We start from the raw sequence: 25,904 nt of genomic DNA, 5'->3' as shown, positions 1-25,904 counted from the left end.
CGGCCAAAACCTGGCTCTGCTAACATCAGTACATTACCCTTGCCAAGATGATAAGAGATGAACTTCAATTCTTTAATTATAAGGATTTCAAGGGATAATAGAGAGGACTTTAAAGAAACCAGGTGGTGTATATTTCTCTGCCTCCTGAGGGAAAAGGGGGAGATACTTCCTGCCCACCTCAAGCCAAGGAACTGAAACCAGATAACCACTCAGAGTGCTTTAACATGTATCCTGAAGTCGCAGGGACAGGACAAGTACCAAACCTGGCTGGGGGCGGGGGTGGGGTGGGTAAGAAAAGAACTGGCTCAGAGCTAAATTTTAATAGGAAGTTTTACAAAATGCCACATGTGGAAAAACACACATAAAATTAACTTTAAGAGCATGAAACTATAGAATTTCATTACATGAATGCAATGTTAGTAACTATCTGCATAACTAAATGAAGTTTATCTTTTCTTTTTTATTGCAGTATAATTGACATGTAACAGTTTCAGGTGCGTAACACAGTGATTCGTTATGCCTATCACTGTGAAAAGATCAGTACAATAAGTCTAGTTAACATCCACCCACATATATAGTTACAATATTTTAAGAAATCTTTTCTTGTAATGAGAACTTTTAGCTACTTTCAGATATGCAATCAATATTATTAACTATAGTCTTCATGCTGTACATTATCTTCCCACCACTTTTTTTTTTATACCTGTAGGTTTGTAAGTACCTTTGATCCCTTCACCCATTTTGCCCACCATTCCCCTCTCTCCTAACCACTAATCTGTTCTCTGTATCTATGAGCTTGGGTTTTGCTTATTTGCCTGTTAGATTCCACATATCAACGAGATCACACAGTATTTTTCTTTCTCTGTCCGACTTACTTCACTTAGCACAATGCCTCAAGATCTATCTACGTTGCAAATGGCAGAATTTCATTCTTTTTTAAATTAATGACTAAGTAATATTCCACTGTGTATGTATATACCACATCTTATTTATCCATTCATCTATCAATGAATATTTTGGTTGTTTCCATATCTTCATTATTGCAAACAATGCAGCAATGAACATGGGAGTGAAGATATCTCTTCGAATCAGTGTTTTCATTTTCTTCACAAAAATACCCAGAAGTGGAATTGCTAGATCAGATGGTGGTTTTATTTTTAATTTTTGAGAATCCTCCACACTATTTTTGATAGAGTTTGCACCAATTTACATTATTACCAAAAGTGCACAAGGGTTCTCTTTTTTCTACATCCTTGCCAACACTTTTTACTGGTTATCTTTTTGATAACAGCCATTCTAACAGATAAGAGGTGGTATCTCATTGTGGTTTTGACCTGCATTTCCCTTATGACTAGTGATATTAAGCAACTTTTCATGTGTTGTTGACCACCTGTATATCTTCTAAATTAAGTTTTATCTTAATCTGTTTGACTTAATTATTCTTTAAAAAATCTTAATGTAAGAAATAACTGTCCCAGAACTTTTCACCTTTGTAAATACTTAACCTAGTTTTTAAATCATAAACTCAAACTTGGTTAAGTTCTCAGTAAGACATTAGAAAATAAAAGCAAAATTCTCACTTCCTAGAGTGTTCAAAGGTTGAAACAAATTTCTAAAAACTAAAAAGAAGCAATTTTTCAAAAAGGGATTTTAAAAGTCATAAAATAATACTGTTACTTTTCAGAAATTTTGAAGATATAGAAAACAGGGGGGAAATATCTATAAGCCTACCACATCCAGCATAATCGCTCGTATATTTTGGTATATTTCCTTCCTGTTTTATTTCATAAGATATTTTTATATAGATGCAATTATAGTATATATATAATTGTATCCTGCTTTTCTTTTCAGGGTTGTATAAAAAGATGTACTTTTCAAGGTTTAAAACTGAAATATAACAAGCTCTCCTAAAAGCATACATTCATATCCACTGTACAATGCAAATTCCCATTTTATACTAAAGCTTTTTAAAAAACAAGAAGACAGATTTCTCAGATTTTCAAATCACATTACCAAATTACACATTCATTGGGTAAAACTGCATTCACATGGTTATTAAATGTAAATGCTATTCTTCAAATTACCATTTAAAACACATAAAAGTATTAACTCTGCAATATATTAACCCTCAGGCCCAACAGTATCATTTAGAAATGAAGTTATTACTAAGATAAAAAATTATCACCAGCTCTTTCCTCTCTTCCTGAACAATTTAGCTGAAAGTCATTAAGTGGAACAGAGTGAGTTAGGCCTCCCTGCCTGATGCTATGGAGCCACAATGGCGGGACAGGTCACCAAAGCACTAGAGCAGGAGGAGCAGGAAAAGCATCTGTGCCACAGGGAGGTGAATGTGGTCTGTCAGGACTCTGAAAGGGTAAAGGGGATGACTCCACAAAGGGGCCGCCTCTGTGAAATGTCAGTGCTGGAGCAGAACAAGGGGGTCCCAGCCTGATGGGTGGGATGGTGGGGGCCGTCAGAGCCAGAGCAGGGTGAAGAGAGGACCTCTGGGAAGGGGCAGCTAGTCAAGAGTACTGACAAGTGGACCTTCAACACCTCACCTGGGTGTCTACGTGTAATACACAAACTGCTCAATTACATAGGCCATCCTGACTAAATACTACATAAGTATTAAAAGAATAAGGTAGAGATTTGTGTGCAGATATGGAAAGATGTCCCCAAAACAATGGGGAAAAACATTTCTCAATTATGGTTCCTTTTCTATAGAATTTAAAAAAGGATACACATATATCTATACATACCCACTCACACAAATACCTTGCAATAATGTGAGTTTGGATGTTACACAGCTGACCTCTACTCTGTAGAGTCCCCTTTTCTGAAATGGGAGTGGGTGGGATAGATCTCTTATCTTCCTCAAAGTGGAAGAAGAAGGTGGTTAGGAAGTGATCATTCTATGATCATCTGGATTTTCTCACTTCTGTATATGGCTGATTGTGTCAACAAAAGTTCTATTATCTTCACATTGGTGCTTTTTATACAATCAGATTATATTTTTAAAAATATTGTTTTTGATTATCCTTGTAATAACATGGATAGCATTTAGCGCTGGCGGCTGCGACCGGCGCATTTAGCATGGGCGGCTACCCCACGTCGGAGGTCAGGGGTAGAAGCCGGGAGGACCCCATGCCCTAGAGGAGGCAGCCGAGAGGAGCTACCCAGCGTCCGAGGTTAGGGGCAGCGGCGGAGAGGAGATACCCACGTCCGAGGCCAGGGGCAGCAGTAGGGAGAAGCAGCCCCACCTCCAAGGAGCGGTGGCTGCGCGGGCACAGTAGGGCCTAGAGGAGCTATTCCACGTTCGAGGTCAGAAGGGGCGGCGGTGAGGAGATATCCCTCGTCCAAGGTAAGGAGCAGCGGCTACACTTTGCTGGAGCAGTGGTGAAGAGATACCCCACTTCCAAGGTAAGAGAAAACCAAGTAAGAGGGTAGGTGCTGCAAGAGGGCATCAGAGGGCAGCCACACTGAAATCATACTCACAGAAAACTAGTCAATCTAATCACACTAGGACCACAGCCTTGTCTAACTCAGTGAAACTAAGCCATGCCCGTGGGGCAACCCAAGACCGGTGGGTCTTGGTGGAGAGGTCTGACAGAATGTGGTCCATTGGAGAAGGGAATGGCAAACCACTTCAGTATTCTTGCCTTGAGAACCCCATGAACAGTATGAAAAGACAAAATGATAGGATACTGAAAGAGGAACTCCTCAGGTCAGTAGGTGCCCAATATGCTACTGGAGATCAGTGGAGAAATAACTCCAGAAAGAATGAAGGGATGGAGTCAAAGCAAAAACAATACCCAGTTGTGGATGTGACCGGTGATGGAAAAAAGGTCTGATGCTGTAAAGAGCAATACTGCATAGGAACCTGGAATGTCAGGTCCATGAATCAAGGCAAATTGGAAGTGGTCAAACAAGAGATGGCAAGAGTGAATGTCGACATTCTAGGAATCAGCGAACTAAAATGGACTGGAATGGGTGAATTTACCTCAGATGACCATTATATCTACTACTGTGGGCAGGAATCCCTCAGAAGAAATGGAGTAGCCATCATGGTCAACAAAAGAGTCCGAAATGCAGTACTTGTATGCAATCTCAAATAAGACAGAATGATCTCTGTTCATTTCCAAAGCAAACCATTCAATACCACAGTAACCCAAGTCTATGCCCCAACCAGTAATGCTGAAGAAGCTGAACGGTTCTATGAAGACGTATAGGACCTTTTAGAACTAACACCCCCAAAAGATGTCCTTTTCATTATAGGGGATTGGAATGCAAAAGTAGGCAGTCAAGAAACACCTGGAGTAACAGGCAAATTTGGCCTTGGAATATGGAATGAAGCAGGGCAAAGACTGATAGAGTTTTGCCAAGAAAATGCACTGGTCATAGCAAATACCCTCTTCCACCAACACAAGAGAAGACTCTACACATGGACATCACCAGATGGTCAATATTGAAATCAGATTGATTATATTCTTTGCAGCCAAAGATGGAGAAGCTCTACACAGTCAACAAAAACAAGACCAGGAGCTGACTGTGGCTCAGATCATGAATTCCTTATTACCAAATTCAGACTTAAATTAAAGAAAGTAGGGAAAACCACTAGACCATTCAGGTATGACCTAAATCAAATCCCTTATGATTATACAGTGGAAGTGAGAAATAGATTTAAGGGACTAGATCTGATAGATAGAGTGCCTGATGAACTATGGACTGAGGTTCGTGACACTGTACAGGAGACAGGGATCAAGACCATCCCCATGGAAAATAAATGCAAAAAAGCAAAATGGCTGTCTGAGGAGGCCTTACAAATAGCTGTGAAAAGAAGAGAAGCAAAAAGCAAAGGAGAAAAGGAAAGATATAAGCATCTGAATGCAGAGTTCCAAAGAATAGCAAGAAGAGATAAGAAATCCTTCCTCAGCGATCAATGTAAAGAAATAGAGGAAAACAACAGAATGGGAAAGACTAGAGATCTCTTCAAGAAAATCAGAGATACCAAGGGAACATTTCATGTAAAGATGGGCACAATATAGGACAAATTGTATGGACCTAACAGAAGCAGAAGATATTAAGAAGAGGTAGCAAGAATACAAAGAAGAACTGTACAAAAAAGATTTTCATGACCCAGATAATCACGATGGTGTGATCACTGACCTAGAGCCAGACATCCTAGAATGTGAAGTCAAGTGGGCCTTAGAAAGCATCACTACGAACAAAGTTAGTGGAGGTGATGGAATTCCAGTTGAGCTATTTCAAATCCTGAAAGATGATGCTGTGAAAGTGCTGCACTCAATATGCTAGCAAATTTGGAAAACTCAGCAGTGGCCACTGGACTGGAAAAGGTCAGTTTTCATTCCAATCCCAAAGAAAGGCAATGCCAAAGAATGCTCAAACTACCGCACAACTGCACTCATCTCACACGCTAGTAAAGTAATGCTCAAAATTCTCCAAGCCAGGCTTCAGCAATATGTGAACCGTGAACTTCCAGATGTTCAAGCTGGTTTTAGAAAACGCAGAGGAACCAGAGACCAAATTGCCAACATCTGCTGGATCATCAAAAAAGCAAGAGAGTTCCAGAAAAACATCTATTTCTGCTTTATTGACTATGCCAAAGCCTTTGACTGTGTAGATCACAATAAACTGTGGAAAATTCTTCAAGAGATGGGAATACCAGACCACCTGACCTGCCTCTTGAGAAATCTGTATGCAGGTCAGGAAGCAACAGTTAGAACTGGACATGGAACAACAGACTGGTTCCAAATAGGAAAAGGAGTACATCAAGGCTGTAGAGTGTCACCCTGCTTATTTAACTTATATGCAGAGTACATCATGAGAAATGCTGGCTGGAAGAAGCACAAGCTGGAATCAAGATTGCCAGGAGAAATATCAATAACCTCAGATATGCAGATGACACCACCCTTATGGCAGAAAGTGAAGAAGAACTAAAAAGTCTCTTGATGAAGGTGAAAGAGGAGAGTGAAAAAGTTGGCTTAAAGCTCAGCATTCAGAAAACGAAGATCATGGCATCTGGTCCCATCACTTCATGGGAAATAGATGGGGAAACAGTGGAAACAATGTCAGACTTTATTTTTGGGGCTCCAAAATCACTGCAGATGGTGACTGCAGCCATGAAATTAAAAGACGCTTACTCCTTGGAAGGAAAGTTATGACCAACCCAGATAGCATATTGAAAAGCAGAGACATTACTTTGTCAACAAAGGTCCATCTAGTCAAGGCTATGGTTTTTCCAGTGGTCATGTATGGATGTGAGAGTTGGACTGTGAAGAAGGCTGAGCACTGAAGATTGATGCTTTTGAACTGTGGTGTTGGAGAAGACTCTTCAGAGTCCCTTGGACTGCAAGGAGATCCAACCAGTCCATTCTAAAGGAGATCAGTCCTGGGTGTTCTTTGGAAGGAATGATGCTAAAGCTGAAACTCCAGTACTTTGGCCACCTCATGTGAAGAGTTGACTCATTGGAAAAGACCCTGATGCTGGGAGGGATTGGGGGCAGGAAGAGAAGGGGACGACAGAGGATGAGATGGCTGGATGGCAACACTGACTCGATGGACGTAAGTCTGAGTGAACTCTGGGAGTTGGTGATGGACAGGGAGGCCTGGCATGCTGCGATTCATGGGGTCGCAAAGAGTCGGACACGACTGAGCGACTGAACTGAACCGAACTGATGGAACTGGATGACATGATCTTAGTTTTCTGAATGTTGACCCTTAAGCCAACTTTTTCACTCTCCTCTTATACTTTCATCAAAAGGCTCTTTAGTTCTTCACTTTCTGCCATAAGCGTGGTGTCATCTGCATATGAGGTTATTGATATTTCTCCTGGCAGTCTTGATTCCAGCTGCAGCTTCTTCCAGCCCAGCACTTCTCATGATGTACTCTGCATATAAGTTAAATAAGCAGGGTGACAATATACAGCCTTGATGTATTCCTTTTCCTATTTGGAACCAGTCTGTTGTTCCATGTCCAGTTCTAACTGTTGCTTCCTAATATGCATACAGATTTCTCGAGGCAGGTCAGGTGGTCTGGTATTCCCATGTCTTGAAGAATTTTCCACAGTTCATTGTGATCCACACAGTCAAAGGCTTTGGCATAGTCAATAAAGCAGAATTAGATGTTTTTCTGGAACTCTCTTGCTTTTTCAATGATCCAGCGGATGTTGGCAATTTGATCTCTGGTTCCTCTGCCTTTTCTAAAACCAGCTTGAACATCAGGAAGTTCACGGTTCACATATTGTGTGAACCAAAAATTCTGTGTATTTTTACCACCTCTATCTTAACATCTTCTTCTTCTGTTAGGTCCATACCATTTCTGTCCTTTATTGAGCCCATCTTTGCATGAAATGTTCCTTTGATATTTCTGATTTTCTTGAAGAGGTCTCTAGTATAATGAAATATTATGAAGTCATAACATGTTCATAGTAAAAGAATAACGTTATAAAACACTGTGTAGCATAAGTTACTCAAAAATTCCCTGGTAGTCCAGTAGTTTGAACTCCCCACTTTCAGTGCAGAGGGCTTGGGTTCAATTCCAGGTGGGGAAATAAGATCCCACAAGCCATGTGTTGTGGCCAAAAAAAAACAAAACACAAAACTATATGTATAAATAAATAAAATTTAAAATAAATATGTATATATACCAAAATGTAACAGTGATTATCTCTGGGTATTAGCACTATGGCTGAGTTTTCTTTTGGCTATCTAATTTTAAAAAATAAATATAAATTACTCATATAGCACTTGTTCGTTCTGAGCAATCACTTCATAAAAGGCATTGTGGGAAATAAAAAAGAACAATAGTTAAGTTTTAAAAAATAAATGTGTTTTTTACCATATCATGTCACAAATCCTTTATTACTAAATAACTATATATATTTTACTTTAAAATGACTTTCATAGATCACCATACTCTGTTAAGAGTTAGGCTTTATAAACTGCAAAAACATTACTAATACAAAACAGGTCAGTTGTAGAACATTCAGGGTCAGACCTCTTCTATCACAGATAGCCATTTAAGTCATAAAAATAGGTAAGAGAAGAGAGAAAAATACATGGGGTATGTGGAATCATGGGATCCAAAGGAAGAAAACCTTTCAAACAGAAAAGAAAGGTCAACAGTGGCTGATGTGCCATCAAAAGTTAAATAAGGTAAAGACTTGAGTGTCTACTGGTCCTTAGGACATTGGCAAGAGCAGGTTCAGTGGCATGGAAAAGACTGAAGGAAGAGCACAGTGAACTGAGAAGCTGATGGGAAAGAACAAATGGAAACAGCACCTGTAGAAAACGCTTTCAAGGAGTTCATCCAGGTAGGCAAGTGGACATCAGAGTAGTGGCTAGACAGGAACATGGGGTCCAGGGAAGTTTGTTTTTTTTTTTTTAAGAAAGAAAATACCTTTCTTAAAATGCTTGTTTAAACATTGGTGGGAAGGAGTTGGTAGAAAAGAGAAGAAATAAAGGTAGAAAGCAAACCCCAAATGGGAGAGAAGGCACAGACCTCCAAATGGAACTGGAGGAATCAGCATCTGACAGGAAGAGGGACAGCTCTTCCACTGGGACAGAAGGTAATTAGGAAGGAAAGGTAAGGACACAGGTACATTTACAAGTTTGGGGTCTGCATGCTTATTAACATGCCCCCTAATGGATTCTGTTTTCTCTTTGAAATAATAATGTACAATTATTCACTGAGAGTAAAGTGAGAGAAAAGTCAAAGGGTTAAGGAAAGTAAAGAAAGTTTAAAATAGACATCTTGGAGAAAAAAAGCAAGAAGACATATAGTTAGTTACATATACATTACATAAGCAGAGAGTTTTAAAAGGCAAAGAATTAGCAACTAAACCTTTGAGAACATTAATCATTATTAGGGACCACAGATGAAAAGAAAAGGGAGAATCAGATAAAGAGTGGAAAAAAGAGTAGTGAGTGGTAACAGAACCAGGAAAATATGAATCATGGATAATCATTAAAGGAAAAGGTCCTACAAAGAAAAGAAAGGTAAGGAGAATGAAGACTAAGAAAGCGTCCTTGTATCTGGTAACAGGACATTAAATAAATGCCAAAAGGGCAGTGAGGACAGAGATAACAGCTAAAGCTTAGGGAGAAAATTAGGAAGAAAAGGGGTCAAGTATGAACACAACATTTATTGTAAAGTCAATATGAAGAAGAGTAAGGTCAAAAAAGAGAAGCAATTTTAAATACAACGCTTTTATACGTGGAATCTGGAAAAACAGTACAGACAAACCTATTTCCAGGGCAGAAACAGAGATGCAGACGTAGAGAAATGGACATGTGGACACAAGAGGGGGAAGGGGAGGCTGGGGTGCACTGGGAGGTTAGGACTGACATACATACACATCATGTGTCAGACAGACAGTATGGCACAGGGAGCTCAACTCGGAGCTCTGTGACGACTTAGACGAGCGGCATAGGGGTAGGGATGGGAGGGAGGGCCACGAGGGAGGGGATATATGTGTACTTATAGCTGATTCATTCCACTGTACAGCAGATATTAATACAACATTGTAAAGCAATTATATTCCAATAAAAATAAATAAATACAATGCTTTAAAGTTCAGGAGAAAAACTATGTATTTCAAAACTGTGGCAAACAATTAATGAAGGATATAATAAGCACAAGGAAGAGGGAGGGAAAAGTTAAGTCACATGGAAAAAAGAGGTGTCAGGAGTTTGAGAAAGATGACACTTCTTATGGAACTAGAAAAAAGATAAGGTTTGTATATGCTTAAGACCCAAACCAGGCTTCCCTGGTAGCTCAGCTGGTAAAGAATCCACCTGCAATGCAGGAGACCTGGGTTTGATCCTGGGTTGGGAAGATCCCCTGGAGAAGGGCCTGATAACCCACTCTAGTATTCTTGCCTGGAGAATCCCCATGGACAGAGGAGCCTGGCAGGCTACAGTCCATGGAGTTGCAAAGACTTGGACATGACTGAGGGACTAAGCAGAGCACAGCACAGTACAAAACCCAAGCCAAATTAGTTAAGGTCGTATTATATAACTTTAACCTATAAAAATTACAAACACCATATTAAGATTTAGAGAAAAAGCCCATTTACTTGAGGATAAAAATTTTAAGAGCTGCTCAACAACAATCTCAGTAATTAATAGATTAATGGTAGTATATTCAATTGAAGTTGGAAACATGATTCATAGAGGGCCAGGCCTACATGATTGTTCATCTGTGTCCTAAACCTGGGCACAAGAGTGAACAAAGCAAACTGGAGTCAAAGATAGGAAAACTAGCAATTAATCCAGCAGGCGAAATACCTTGCTTCTTGGTGTGCAAAGAAGTTATCACCATGGCTTTTCATCAAAACCCATGGTAAGAAATACATTTGAGTCACAAAACATGCACACACACAGCTGAAACAGGTTTCACAAAACAATTAACCTTATTACATATGATAAAGTAAAACATAAAGTTACCATCAAATATTATTTGATCATTATTTAAATACATTTAAAATTCAAAAATTAATACACAATATAAACATTAAAATCAGAAAAGAGTCTATGTAATGCAGTGAGTGACCTTTCCTGTTCATAAACTAATTCCAGTCTGCAAAACACAAGGACCATGTTACATACTTAGCAGGTTCACAACAGAGTCTGGTACGCTTGCTTGAAATTGGGTCAGGGTTGAAAACCCTAGATGAAACAATAAGTTGTTGTGAAAGGTAAAAATAGTACTGAACTTATTCTATTTAGTAACGGAAATTCTTTGGTCTTAATACAAAATGATGGTCAGCAGTATTATTCATAACCACTTCAGAGTACATTAAGAACTAAGCTGTAAGAATTCCTTTTCTCCTTGGAATACACGTTGAACTCAATTTTTTTTTTTCATTGTAGTTTTTTTTTTTTTTTGCTTTTTATTTATTTATTTTTTTAAATTTTATTTAATTTTTAAACTTTACATAATTGTATTAGTTTTGCCAAATATCAAAATGAATCCACCACAGGTATACATGTGTTCCCCATCCTGAACCCTCCTCCCTCCTCCCTCCCCATACCATCCCTCTGGGTCGTCCCAGTGGTACATATACACAATGGAGTATTACTCAGCAATTAAAAAGAATACATTTGAATCAGTTCTAATGAGGTGGATGAAACTGGAGCCTATTACACAGAGTGAAGTAAGCCAGAAGGAAAAACACCAATACAGTATGCTAACGCATATATATGGAATTTAGAAAGATGGTAACAATAACCCTGTGAACGAGACAGCAAAAGAGACAGTGATGTATAGAACAGTCTTATGGACTCTGTGGGAGAGGGAGAGGGTGGGAAGATTTGGGAGAATGGCATTGCAACATGTAAAATATCATGTATGAAACGAGATGCCAGTCCAGGTTCGATGCACGATACTGAACTCTATTGATGCAGGGCAAATGGATCTTTCAGCCAAATGTTTTTCTTCAACGTTTTAAACTTCCCCTCAGGAAAATAATAATTAAAAGTCTGGAGACAAGAGAAAATTTTATAATATCTCTACATTTTATTTTGTTCAAGTTTTTTTCAGAGATAATGCTCTCTTTCAGATGTAGCAACATGTTTGAAAGAGTAAAACAGCAAGAGTAGTACCTGCAAAAACAATGTTTTGGAACCCTGAGACATAGAGCTTCCAATTTAGTTCACTAGGTTGCCAAAAATATCAGCTAAATATGCAATTTTGTTATCCAAAAATATTGGAAAACATCTGCCAAATGAGAATGTCTTTCAACTAGAAAAATTCTAGATCCATACAATCTGCTCAGCTCTTTATCTCTTAACATCTATCAAACTCTGCTGTTAGGATGAGTGGGTACACCCAGGGAACGGGTACAATTAGCTCTGAATAATACATTTAAAAATCTTGGCTACTCAGCAAGTCTCCTTTACAATAATGAATAACTTGCAATGTTTTTCAATATATCCAAGAGATTCGGAGAGTTTTCCGCACATACCAAAGCTCTGTATACATAAAACAGTGATTCCAGAGGGGACTCTTAAGTACTTAGAACAAATGAGACAGAAACAAGAGTCCAGTGATGATCTGCTGAGCAGTATGCTCACTCATGATCAGTCTACTGCTTTTGCCTCAAGCTTCAAGGAGACCAGGAAAACAGCTGCCCTGGACATTCAGAAGAAAGGAGGAGGATGCCTGCACTGTCAGCTGTGCTGCTTTGGCTGTTGTCTCTATGTCCATCTCTGTCTATCACTGTCTCTGTCTCTCCCTTCCTCCCTTTGCTTGAGTGTTGGGAGGGTGCTGTGAGGAAACAATAAAACATAAAGTGTGGATCTTTGGAGGTGGGAGAAAGCACTATTATCAGTAGCTTCAAACAATGTTTAAAATAATTCTTCCATGTTTTCTAACCATATTTGCAATTCTACTACTTTACTTCAGTTCAGTCGCTCAGTCGTGTCTGACTCTTTGCGACCCCATGGACTGCAGCATGCCAGGCTTCCCTGTCCATCACCAACTGCCAGAGTTTGCTCAAACTCATGTCTATCAAGTCGGTGGATGCCATCCATCTCATCCTCTTTTGTCCCCTTCTTCTCCTGCCTTCAATCTTTCCCAGTATCAGGGTCTTTTCCAATGAGTTAGTTCTTCGCAACAGGTGGCCAAAGTATTGGAATTTCAGCTTCAGCATCAGTCCTTCCAGTGAATATTCAGGACTGATTTCCTTTAGAATGGACTGGTTGGATCTCCTTGCAGTCGAAGGGACTCTCAAAAGTCTTCTCCAACACCACAGTTCAAAAGCATCAATTCTTTGGTGCTCAGCTTTCTTTATAGTCCAATTATCACATTCATACATGACTACTGGAAAAACCACAGCATTGACTAGATGGACCTTTGTTGGCAAAGTAATGTCTCTGCCTTTTAAAATGCTGTCTAGGTTGGTCATAGCTTTCTTCCAAGGAGCAAGCATCTTTTAATTTCATGTCTGCAGTCACCATCTGCAGTGATTTTGGAGCCCAAGAAAATAAAGTCTGTCACTATTTCAATTGTTTGCCCAACTATTTGACATGAAGTGATGGGACTGGATGCCATGATCTTAGGTTTTTGAATGCTGAGTTTTAAGTCAGCTTTTTCACTCTCCTCTTTCACTTTCATCAAGAGGCTCTTTAGTTCTTTGATTCTACCATAAGGGTGGTGTCATCTGCATATCTGAGGTTATTGATATTTCTCCCAGCAATCTTGATTTCAGCTCGCACTTCATCCAGTCCAGCATTTCAGCCCAGTACATTATGTACTATGCATATAAGTTAAATAAGCAGGGTGACAATATACAGCCTTGACGTACTCCTTTCCCTATTTGGAACCAGTCTGTTGTTCCATGTCCAGTTCTAACTGTTGCTTCTTGACCTGCATACAGATTTCTCAGGAGGCAGGTAAGGTGGTCTGGTATTTCCATCTCTTGAAGAATTTTCCACAGTTTGTTGTGATCCACACAGTCAAAGGCTTTGGCATAGTCAATAAGGCAGAAGTAGATGTTTTTCTGGAACTCTCTTGCTTTTTTGATGATTCAGCAGATGTTGGCAATTTGATCTCTGGTTCCTCTGCCCTTTCTAAAGCCAGCTTGAACATTTGGAAGTTCACAGTACACGTACTGTTGAAGCCTGGCTTGGAGAATTTTGAGCATCACTTTGCCAGTCTGTGAGATGAGTGCAAGTGTGTGGTAGTTTGAACATTCTTTGGAACTACCTTTCTTTGGAACTGGAATGAAAACTGACCTTTTCCAGTCCTGTGGCCACTGCTGAGTTTTTCAAATTTGCTGGCATATTGAGTGTAGCACTTTCACAGCATCATCTTTCAGGATCTGAAATAGCTCAATTGGAATTCCATCACCTCCACTAGCTTTATTCTTAGTGATGTTTCCTAAGACCCACTTGACTTAGCCTTCCAGGATGTCTGGCTCTAGGTGAGTAACCACACCATCGTGGTTATTTGGGTCATGAAGATCTTTTTTGCATAGTTCTGTGTATTCTTGCCACCTCTTCTTAATATCTTCTGTTTCTGTTAGGTCCATACCATTTCTGTCCTTTATTGTGCCCATCTTTGCATGAAATGTTCCCTTGGTATCTCTAATTTTCTTGAAGAGATCTCTAGTCTTTCCCATTCTATTGTTTCCCTCTATTTCTTTGTATTGATCACTGAGGAAGGCTTTCTTATCTCCTTGCTAGTCTTTGGAACTCTGCATTCAAATGGGAATATCTTTCCTTTTCTCCTTTGCCTTTACCTTCTTTTCTTTTCTCAGCTATTTGTGAGGCCTCCTCAAACAACCATTTTGCCTTTTAGCACTTCTTTTTCTTGGGCAAATGTACAATGTTACAAACCTCTGTCCATAGTTCTTCAGGCACTCTGTCTATCAAATCTAATCCCTTGAATTTATTTGTCACTTCCACTATATAAATCGTAAGGGATTTGATTTAGGTCATACCTGAATGGTCTAGTAGTTTTCACTACTTTGTTCAATTTAGGTCTGAATTTGGCAATAAGGAGTTCATGGTCTGAGCCACAGTTGGCTCCCGGTCTTGCTTTTGCTGACTGTATAGAGCTTCTCCATCTTTGGCTGCAAAGAATATAATCAATCTGATTTCAATATTGACCATCTGGTGATGTCCATGTGTAGAGTCTTCTCTTGTGTTGGTGGAAGAGGGTGTTTGCTATGACCAGTGTGTTCTCTTGGCAAAACTCTGTTAGCCTTTGCCCTGCTTCATTTTGTACTCCAAGGCCAAATTTGCCTGTTATTCCAGGTATCTCTTGACTTCCTACTTTTGCATTCCAGTCCCCTATAATGAAAAGAGGTCTTTTGGGGGCGTTAGTTCTAGAATATCTTGTAGGTCTTCACAGAACCGTTCAACTTCAGCTTCTTTGGCATTTGGTTGGGGCATAGATTTAGATTACTGTAATAGTGAATGGTTTGCCTTGGAAACGAAGAGAGATCATTCTGTCGCTTTTGAGATTCTACTACTTAAAAGTATTTTTAAAATAATATTATATTAGAAACTTATAATAGAGATCCCATCAATTTGGATTGTAAAGTCTGTATCAGATTGTAGCCACCTTATAAGCACTATTGAAATGTCCCATAATGATAGAACAGAGATATGTCAATATGAAAAGGTGCAGTTTTTTATTTTCCACCAACTAAACACCAAACATCATACATGTAACATCCATGCATTATTTTTCATCCATGCATTTTAAACAAAAACTTTTTTCAATAAGTGTGTAGCACTTTTTCTCTCATGCCACTGATAATGCAACTAAATAAAATAACAATGAAACTGAAATAAAAAGGAAATTGACATAGTTTTATATACTTTTCTTTCTTTGAAAAGGTTACTGAAAAGTCCAGAATGCTGCTTCCAAAAATCTGTTCATTGTTAAAGATCATAACTTTCATTTGCAACATTAACACAAATACATGGAGTCATTTTCATGTGGTTTTGCACATTTGATAAACCTGTTTTAAAAATTATCTTCGTGAAAGAGAAGATCTTCATGTAAGATATCTTATACTTTTTATTGAGTCACCCTTTCCTCAACATTTTTGTACTTCCAGATGCAGCAAGCCTTGGATTTTTTTGTTTTATGCTTGCTTTCTTCTCCTAATAATTAGACAGTACATTTAGAGGGCAAATTGGTCTAGTTTCTTTTTGAACAACAATTATCACTGAACTCAAAAACATCACACTTGAAGAAGTTATTTAAAGTTAATAAATAAAAGAGTCTCACCATTGTTACCAACAGCAAAGAAAATCCTGCTACATTCTGCTTGACCTTTAATTACATTAATATAAATTAACTGTGCAATAACCATTGCATTACGATCATCACCAAACTGATCATCACTCTAATTCATATAATATTGCTCTTTTGTTCCATGGTACCCCTTACAGTTTAAGTAGGTACCAGGGAAAAGATGATTTGCAGTAAATATTGTTGAAAACCAGGCTGTGTCATTTCCTCCCAGCAGGCTCTAATATCATCAGCCTTAATAGACTTTTATTTAATCAGAGTATCAAAGAATACAGATAAATATTTAAATACAAAATTATGCTTCATATTGCTAAGTAACCAACTCAAAAATATCCTAGACAGTTGGACTGTTTTGTTTTTTTTCACTCTAATGGAGAAAAAGAGAGAGAGAAAGAAAAAAAACACACTTCTTTTAAGCAGCACCAAGAGTAAATCTCACCCTCCTCAAAACTATCCTCTAACATTAACATCCAAACAAGAAAAAAAAATTACAAATATGTCACTTTTATGAATTTAAACTTCGAAGTAAAACTAGTAATTGTCCCCCATGTCCTCTGTTATAAACATTTATCTCTGCTATGAAAACCATGAATGTCAGAAATCTAACTTAAAGAAATACAGGAGAGCATAAATAAAATATATAACTGATATAAATGGATTAATACTGCCTGAACTGAATGTTAAAATTATACTTTCAGGTTCCTAACCAGGAATCTAAGATTTATAAGCAAAAAAATATAAATTTCCTCCTCAAAAACATGAGGTGCAAGAGAAACATCTCAGATGCCAAATGTGAAAAAGTAAGTCCTTTGAACTTCTTTCTCTTATCTCACCATTATTTTTAATTCTTCAATCTTATAATCCGGTTTAATGTCCCTGAAGTGAAGAAAAATTTCATGTTTCCTTTTCCTTAGGAGAAAAATTATTCATGCAGCTTTAAGAGAAAAAAGACAAAAGATTCCATCTTGTCCAATCCTCTGGGAACCAGTGCAGGACACTTCCAATTTTGGTCTTTTATTCCACCCAGCTTTCAATGTCCTCACTTTCACTGAGGAAAAAGATTGCCATTTTACTGGCTCAATAAGGAGTACTGAATACAGAAAAATATTTTCAAATGTATTTTTGATTCTGATAGTGTACAAACTTCCAGGGGCAGTGACTGCAGTGTGATACTCATCATGCTGGGCAGGGCTGCAGCTCCCAGCAGGCCATAGGATCCACAGGATCATAAGGCTGAAAATCCAATACACTCACAACCTCTCTGTATATATAGTCATTCTGTTTTTCATATACAGTATTCAATAAATTACATGAAATAATAGCGTATTATGAAATAGGTCTTTTTTTTTTTTAAATAGGTCTTGTGTTAGATGATTTTGCCTAATTTGGGGCTAAAGTAGGAGTTCTGAGCACATTTAAGATAGATAGTAAAGAATCTGCCTGCAATGCGGGCTGGATACCTAGGTCGGGAAGATGCCCTGGAGAAGGGAATGGCAACCCACTTCAGTATTCTTGCCTGGAGAATTCTGTGGACAGAGGGGCCTGGCAGGCTACAATCCATGGGACTGCAAAGAGTCAGACACGACTGAGCGACTAACACTGAACTGAACTGAAGCTAAGCTACAGTGTTTGGTAGGTTAGATGTACTAACCTACCAAATATCGACTTTTGATATTTTTACCTTATCATGAGTTTATCAGAACATAACCCCACAGTAAGTTCAGGAAGATCTGATAAAAGCCCATTTTAAAATAAAATGTTAATATCTCATGTTGTTTATTGACTACTGAACTGGAAGTGAAAAAGAGAATGGTTGTATGGGTACTAAATGGTTATAAGTGCATCAGTTGGTTGTCCTTCTGATTGTGTGGCTGACTAGGAGCTGACTCCCTGCCTCTGCCCAGCATTAGGAGAGGGTGTCACAAGCATACTGCTAGCCCAGGAAAAATTCCAAGTATAGTTTCTATTGAATACGCACCAATTTTGCACCATCCTAAAGTTGAAGTAACAGAAGTGGAACCAACTTAAACTATATAAGCTATAGTTTATACAGAACTATAATTCCATCTGTATAAGCATGGAATTACAAAGTACAGAGGATGAAAAATAACTCTATAATAAGGAGGATCTACTTTCTTGACTGGCTGTGAATTTGCCTTTTTTTTTTTTTCACAAAGAGATACTCCAATAATAGTTTGGGCAAAACACTTTGGGAATAAACGAATGACTGTCAAGTGAAATTTTAAAAAAACAGGATTCACTTGGATGTAAAAGCTATTTAATCTTCAAATAAAACACATTTAATTGTTTTATAGTCATAATTAATAAGAAAATAAGTATAAATGAATGAATAATCCCTTCCATTCATACAAAGCAAAATTCTTTGTGTCCCCGCCCTGCAGCCCCTGCCCCAGAGCAATTTCATCTGCTCTTAGGGCTTTAATTCCCACTCTGCTGCTGCTGCTGCTGCTAAGTTGCTTCAGTCATGTCCAACTCTGTGCGACCCCACAGACGGCAGCCCATCAGGCTCCCCCGTCCCTGGGATTCTCCAGGCAAGAATACTTGAGTAGGTTGCCATTTCCTTCTCCATGCATGAAAGTGAAAAGTGAAAGTGAAGTCGCTCAGTCGTGTCCGACTCTGTGGGACCCCATAGACGGCAGCCCACCAGGCTCCCCCGTCCCTGGGATTCTCCAGGCAAGAACACTGGAGTGTGTTGCCATTCCCACTCTGGCTAACTCCTAAATCTGAATCTCCAATCTCAGCCTCCCCTCTGGGCTCTGATCCTCTCTTGCCATCTCTATCTGATGGTCGATAGACATCTCAAACTCATCATGTTCAAATCTTAAACAATTAACTTCCCCCTCCCATTAAAAATTAAATCAAGCTCTTCTATCCAGTTTCCCAGCTGAGAAACTAAGTTTTCACTTTTCTGTTGACCTTCAAAGCCAATCACTTTTTAAATTCTACGTTTGCAAATGTAAATTCCACAGGTAAATTCACTTGTAAATTCTATATTTTTATCATCTGTCCTCTCCTTTTCATCCCTATTACTATTTTCCTGCTCAGCTCTTAACCTCTCTTATCTGAGCTATTTCAATAGCACCGGCTTTCTAACTTATCTCTCTACCTTTTGCCTCTCCATCCAATCCAGCATCTATATCACACCACCGCCATGTTATCTTTCCTAATTACATAAAGTCCCTCACTGGCTCGTTGTCTTTAGAATCAAGTCCAAAGTCCTCAACATGATACACAGGCCGTTCACCAAGCGAAGACTCTCTTTCTCTGAATCATAACTTTTTACATGCCTAATCTGTGTGTTGTTTTATAGCACATCCTATACTTCAAAGTATTAAAACCACCTTTAACATCATATTCTATAGTGAAAGATTATGTCAAACAGGAAAAAAATCTTCTTTATTTCAAACGAAAGGCACTGAAATCCCATATTTAACCTAATTTCTAGAAATTTCAGCAATCCTAACATGACTGGGAACCAAGCTCTGCAACCTTTTTGTTTTTTCCAGTTTATTTCCAGGCACCATCTTTTTTAGCCCGATCCCTCATCTCTATACACTCTGAAGTTTAGTGACAATGTGGACCAAAACACATTCCTGAAACATACCATATACTTCCACCTAATATTCCTGGTTTGCATCCATATCTTCTGTTTCCTTCCCTAACTCAGTAAACTCCTATTCATCCTTCAAAGCCAAATTCAAATATGGTATCATCTCACTAATCCTCCTCTTACCATATATAGAATCATCTTCCCTCATCAATGGTCCAATTAAACTCTTAACTATATCTCTGTTATGGGCTTCCCTGCTAGCTCACCTGGTAAAGAATCCATCTGCAATGCAGGAGACCCTGGTTCAATTCCTGGGGTCAGAAAGATCCCTTGGAGAAGGGAGAGGCTACCCACTCCAGTTTTCTTGGGCTTCCATGGTAGCTCAGACAATAAAGAATCCGCCTGCAATGCAGGAGACCTGGGTTCAATCCCTGGTTTGGGAATCCTTGGGTTGGGATCCCCTGGAGGAGGGTATGGCAACCCAATCCAGTATTCTTGCCTGGAGAATTCCATGGACAGAGGAGCCTGGTGGGCTACAGTCCATGGGGTCGCAAAGAGTGGGACACAACTGAGCGACTAAGCACCACATGGCATGTATCACTGTTATAACTCTTATCACCCTGAAATTGTAGGGACTTATTTACATGTCTGGTTATAAGCATCTTGAAGTCAGGGAAACATTTTCTTGACTCTAACATTTAACTTATCCTCTGCAAAAGGACATTTTAAACTTCTTATTGAAAAATAATCACCTCTCATAGTATTAAGATAATGCCATAATTGCAGTAATTGAGTGACTGAGAGAGCTAAAAAACAAAAAGAATCTCATGTCATTCACCAGGAAAAAAAATTTTCATATATATATAAAGCATAATTAAGTTGAAGCTTGGATATGCCTTCATCTATACCTTGCAATATCAGTTTCTCTCTCTCTTTCCTTCTTTTTGAAGAAGTTCTTCACAGAACTTTCTTTTAAGTACTCCTTGGATTTCATTTGTATCTCACTCACAGAATTCTAAACTCAGTATAGTGAAAGGGCTAAGATCAGGATTTTTGGAGCCCAACTGTCTGTCTGAATCCTACCTAGCTCTGGCATATAGGCTGTTTGATATGGGAAAGTCATTCAACATTTCTATGTTGCTTAAAAAGGAGATCATAGTAATAACACTCCTCAAGGTGGTTCTAAGGATTCAATAAGCTAATGCATGTAAGAATTTAGAACACTGCCTAGCCCAAAGCACATCCCAATAAATGCTGGTTGATGTTATCCTTATCATCAGTTGTTAAACAACTTTCTCTGTACTTATGCTAGCCTATAGGGCTTCAGTCCATGGGGTCGCTAAGATGACTGAGCGACCTCACTTTCACTTTTCACTTTTGTGCATTGGAGAAGGAAACGGCAACCCACTCCAGCGTTCCTGCCTGGAGAGTCCCAGGGATGGGGAGCCTGGTGAGCTGCCGTCTATGGGGTCGTACAGAGTCGGACATGACTGAAGCGACTTAACAGAAGCAGCAGCATGGGGTAAAATGTAATCTCCTAGATGGAAGGAATTAAATCCTGCCCATACAAGAATTGTTAGTCTCTCAGTTGGGTCCAACTCTTTGCAACACCATGGACTGTAGCCTGCCAGGCTCCTCTGTTCATGGAATTATCCAGACAAGAATACTGGAGTGGGTAGCCATTCCCTTCTCAAGGGAGAAGAGACTGACTTCCCGACTTATGGATTGAACCCAGGTCTGCTGCATTTCAGGCAGATTCTTTACTGTCTGTTGATCTTGGCAGACTGAAGCCTTATACTCACATTATTTACTGAGCACCTAATACATTCCAATGCACAGTTTTAGCACTTATATTAGTGTATAGGTGGCTTCTCTGGTGACTCAGATATTGTTGTTTAGTTCATAAGTCCTGTCCAACTCTTCTGTAATCCCATGGACAGACACCCACCAGGCCCTCTGTCAACGGGATTTCCCAGGCAAGAATACTGGAGTGGGTTTCCATTTCCTTCTCCAGGGGATCTTCCCAACCGAGGGATCGAACCCACGTCTCCTGCACTGGCAGGCATATTCTTTACCACTGGGCCACCAGGGAAGCTGCCCACATAGGAACGTAAGTGCTAAAACTGTGCCTTAGAATATATTAATGCTTAATAAATAATGTGAATATAAGATTTCAGTCCGCCAAGATCAACAGATTAGAAATCACAGCAAACCTTATATATGGAGTACATGCTTGTAATTGGTGTTTCAAAACATCCATCTTGCACTGAACTGTTGAAACATGTAAAACTGTTAAAGCAAAACAAAAACTATATTCACTAGAAATTTTCCCTCTACTTCTCCATTTAATTTGGTCTTGGTACCCAGTGATCTAAAATTCTTGTCTATAATGCAAGACTTACTACAGATCATTTAAAATAAAATTTCCACGGTTTCCCTGGTGGCTCAGTGGTAAAGAATCTTCCTGCCAATGCAGAAGGCATGGGTTCGATCCTTGATCCAGGAGGATCCCACATGCCATGCAGCAACAAAGCCCATGTGTCACAACTGTTAAGCTTGTGCTCTAGAATCTGGGAGCTGCAACTGTTGAGCGCATGTGCCACAACTATTGAAGCCCGTGCGATCTAGAGCTGGTCCTCCACAACAAGAGAAGCCACCAAAAGGAGAAGCCCAGGCACTGCAACTAGAGATAACCCACACTTGCTGCAACTAGAGAAAAAGCTGTGCAGCAGGCAAGACCGGGCACAGTCACCAGAAAATTAAGAAATTATTTTAATAACAAAATAAAATATAATTTCAAGTTTTAGAAAACTGCCTATTGTCACATCAGAAAAAATAATATTCTTCCTTTATATCCTTATTTAATAAAATCTATCAACACACATACACAAACTAATGAAAAGCCAAGGGACACAATTACTACATTTCCTGGTTTCTGCCTGGGAAACGACTTCAGAACACGCCTACATTTATCCCTAGTCAAAGTGTGCTGGTTACAAACTGTTATTCCTTTTTTCCTTTCCAGTCTTCCCCCAAAACTCCTCACACATTCACAAACCCACAGAAAAGAATGCAAATGTCTATAATAAAAGCTGTACCAAAAAATGCAGCTATATATTAATATATTTTGTTTTGGACAACTTAAATCTTACAAAAGCTAATATAAGTCTCGATTTGAAGCAATACTCCTAGCTTACTTTACCAGGTAACTTAAACTACAACTATTTACCTAAAGCAAAGACACAGATTAACTGCTAACAAACTTCTTGGTAAACGATTCAGTAACAGTGTAGCGTGCCATTCTAGAAAAATTCATTAATTGATGAAAAATGGACCACACTTCCAACAATGGTGATTTGTAAAAAATGAGCTTAAACAATTTACACAGTAAACCCAGATGTAGGACTTTATCTAAAACACCATAGGTGAACCGCTAGCTTTAGGGTAAAGGTTTACAAAGAGCCTACTATGTGCCTGGCGCTTAATAGCTGTTTCACAGAATATACAATACCTAACATTTATAGGACCCTCTCACTCATCTCATTTGACCCTAAGAATACCGCCTGGCAAAAGCATCCCGATTTTACAGCTAAGGAAACGAGGCCCAGAAAAGTCGACTTTAACCGAGGTATCACATCTGGTACGTGGGTCCTGGCCGAAACTCCCGCCCCTGACTCATATTCTGATCATCTTCTGTCATACTATAATAGTTAGAAACTCTTGGATGTTCCACTGTCCGATTTTTTAAATCAAAATCCTACTTGACGACTTTACTGTGCTCGTCAGGTTCTGTTAAGGCTCAAAACACAGAAAAGCAAAAATGTTTGAAAAACCCACCGTCTCAGCCTGTCGCGGCTTAATACTGACGAAAGCCCCGCGTTTCCTCCTGAATGCGGAGAGCTCCCTGCTTCTTCCCCAGGACTGCCGAGCGCCCCCGAGCGCCACCCGGACGAAGGTCCCCGCGCCCCGAGGTGAGCGGCGGGGAGACCCTCAGTCAGGCTCCATCACAGCCGCCTCCGCCGACCAGCGGGCTCCCAAATCCAGAGTTCGCTGGGCGCGGGGCGGCACGCTCGTGAGTCCCTCCAGGCCGGGGAGGTGCCGACACCGCCGCCAGCCGGCTCCCGCTCTGCGACCGGACGGCTCCCAACGCTCCAAGGTCCGGCTCCCAACGTGCGACACCCTCCGCTGCGAGGGGCCAAAGCCTCTGCCTCACAACCCGCCCCAGGTCACCCCGCTCTTACCTGCGCTGGGCCTCGAGGCCGCCTCCGCCTCCGGGCAGCCGGGCTTAGTCCTCTCAGCCGAGGCGCCAGGTCTGCTGAGTTCCACTTGGGGTGGGCTCTGTCCCGCCCCCGCGGACCCGGCCGCAGGCCCCGCCCCGGCCCGGCCAAGCCCTGTTCTTATTGGCTCATGTTCCCACCCCTCACCTTTGGACCCGCCCTTGGACCCGCCCCCGGCACCGCCCGAGGACCTTCCTGCGGGGAACCGCCCCCGCTCGAGTCCAGTGTCGGGGCCAGAACCTTGCTCAGGAGCCTGGTTTCCAAGAGGCTGCGCTCCGGCAGGCAAGCGGCAGCCACGGCTGTCGTCCGGCCGAGCCTCTAGACAAAGTTCCTTAGTCACCGTGCCTGCCGTCCAACAGGCTCCACGGCGATGGACAAGAACTTTACATAATGTTGACTCTTCACAGCTACCCGTGAGACAAAGCCTAATCAAGAAATTCAAATGGCACCTCACTCAAGGAAACCGTACTGTCTCCTGCCAACGAATGTAGAAGGCCTGGTGTCTCCAGTGAAAGAGCAGCATCATTTCTCAGGCTGAGCTCAGGGGGGCAAAAACGTCTCCGGCAGTTGCAATACAGCCCCAACTTGAAATGTACAGCTGAATATAACGCTCCCGACACTTGAGGCTTGAAATCCCAGAGCAGAATTGCCTTTGATACTCCCAGTGCCTGAGGTCGGCTCCCACGCCCTGTTGTGACATGATTAAGCGCTGCGCCTGCAACACGCTCGTCCTCAGGTATGTGCATGGCGCGGTGCCTACTGCGAGCAGCAGCCCAGTTTCACTAAGGCTGCTAGTCAAGGATGAGTTGAGCCTGTTTCCCAGGCACTTGCTAACTACCCCACCCCACCTGGGCCCGCCCGATTCCACCCTACCCCGCGCCAGGCCACTGGAGCCTCTTGGATCTGGTGACCAAACTCTTCCCACAACTGTTCACATGAAGGTACCAAAATAGAAGACCAGAAAGAGCGGTGTTTGGTCACACATCACAGATGACTGTCACAGGCCAACTTAGCCAAAGGAGTAAAAGCTGCATATCCCAAACCGTTGTGAAACCATGAGCTATGGGGAATAAAACAGGAATTATCTTCTATAATGGTGGGGGAGGGGAGGGAAGGAATGTCAAGACATATTTTCAATCACTTCTCAATGAGGAAATAAATGTGAATATTGTTTGCAGTAAATTTTGAACAACGATCGGACCCCTCCCCCTCACCACCAAAAAAATCCTTGGGTATTTAGAAAACTCCCCAAACAATTGTTTAAGATAAAATGTTGGGCTAAAATAGTGTGGTTTTGAAATTTATTTCAAAATTCAGATTTATTCCAGACTTTGCATTCAGGAAGATTATAAGCCAAAATGAGTAGATCAAATTCCAAGTACTAAATATGAAACCAAATCTTCATCTTCATCCTCTCTATGGATGTAATAAATGACGTGGGTGTATTCTACTGCCCTCTCATGGGTAAGATGGAGATATACATAATGGTAGTTCATGCCTTTTTAAATCTGAGAATAGAAAGTTTAATTTGGCAGTTTGTATTATTTTGGTAACAAAGAGGTCAAGGTAAAAGAAAAAATCAGGTTGTCTAAGGGACTTAAAAATACTCAGCAAAGAGAACTTCAACTTCAGAAACCAGGGAGAGATTTCACACACCAGGGCTAGTACAAACATGTTGTTGGAATCACACCTATGCTTAGGACCACTTGTACAGAATGTGGAAGCATATAGGAATTTGCTTTTAATTTTTTTTTTCCTTTTGAAATGTCTTTATTTTCTAAGATATTTCACAAAATGTTCCTTTTCACATTTGTACCTACTCATGCTGTAACTTCATGCTGTGAACAGTTTTATACTAGTTGTAGTCTATAAAAGAATGAGATCTTATTCCTTATACCTTTGCTGTCTAGGTATGTACCAGACTGATATTTTAGATGTTTGGTCAGTAATTGTTTATTGAATAAGGTGAATGAAGTTATCAGCCCAACCACTAGATGGCAACACAACTGTGTGTGTATAGAAGTATAGTCTGGTTAATAGGAATTCCACTTGACCTTGAGTAACAGGAATGATTCTAAAAAGTTACACATGTAACTTTTCTTTTGGTAAATAAAGTCATTTAAAATGTACCACTACTGCTGAGTATAACTTAATTGTGAATTACATTCTTAAAACTAAGAATCATTTTGTAAGATAAATTCTCCGTAACAACTCATAATTACAGATTTTCTATATTGGGTTACACCACTTCTGTTTTTGTCTAAGAA

At 40.1% G+C, this 25,904-nt stretch overlaps 1 protein-coding gene across 3 annotated transcripts in view; it reads right to left on the bottom strand.

The window, feature by feature from the left end:
* Positions 1 to 23,697, bottom strand: part of DENND2C (DENN domain containing 2C) — a 93,202-nt gene extending 69,505 nt beyond the window's left edge. Inside the window, exon 1 of one of the 3 annotated variants that reach the window (XM_061410394.1) lies at positions 23,602 to 23,697. The gene's annotated coding sequence lies outside the window, so the exon portion shown is untranslated. Of the gene's footprint in view, positions 1 to 23,197; positions 23,397 to 23,601 lie in introns of those variants that run through there. The other 2 variants (XM_061410375.1, XM_061410385.1) reach the window with 2 other exon arrangements.
* Positions 23,698 to 25,904: the final 2,207 nt, after the last annotated feature.

This window comes from Bos javanicus, chromosome 3 (assembly GCF_032452875.1).
Source record: "Bos javanicus breed banteng chromosome 3, ARS-OSU_banteng_1.0, whole genome shotgun sequence".
Taxonomy (NCBI): Eukaryota; Metazoa; Chordata; class Mammalia; order Artiodactyla; family Bovidae; genus Bos; species Bos javanicus.
Note: the sequence above shows the minus strand (reverse complement) of the source record. Positions and strands in the feature narration are given on the sequence as shown.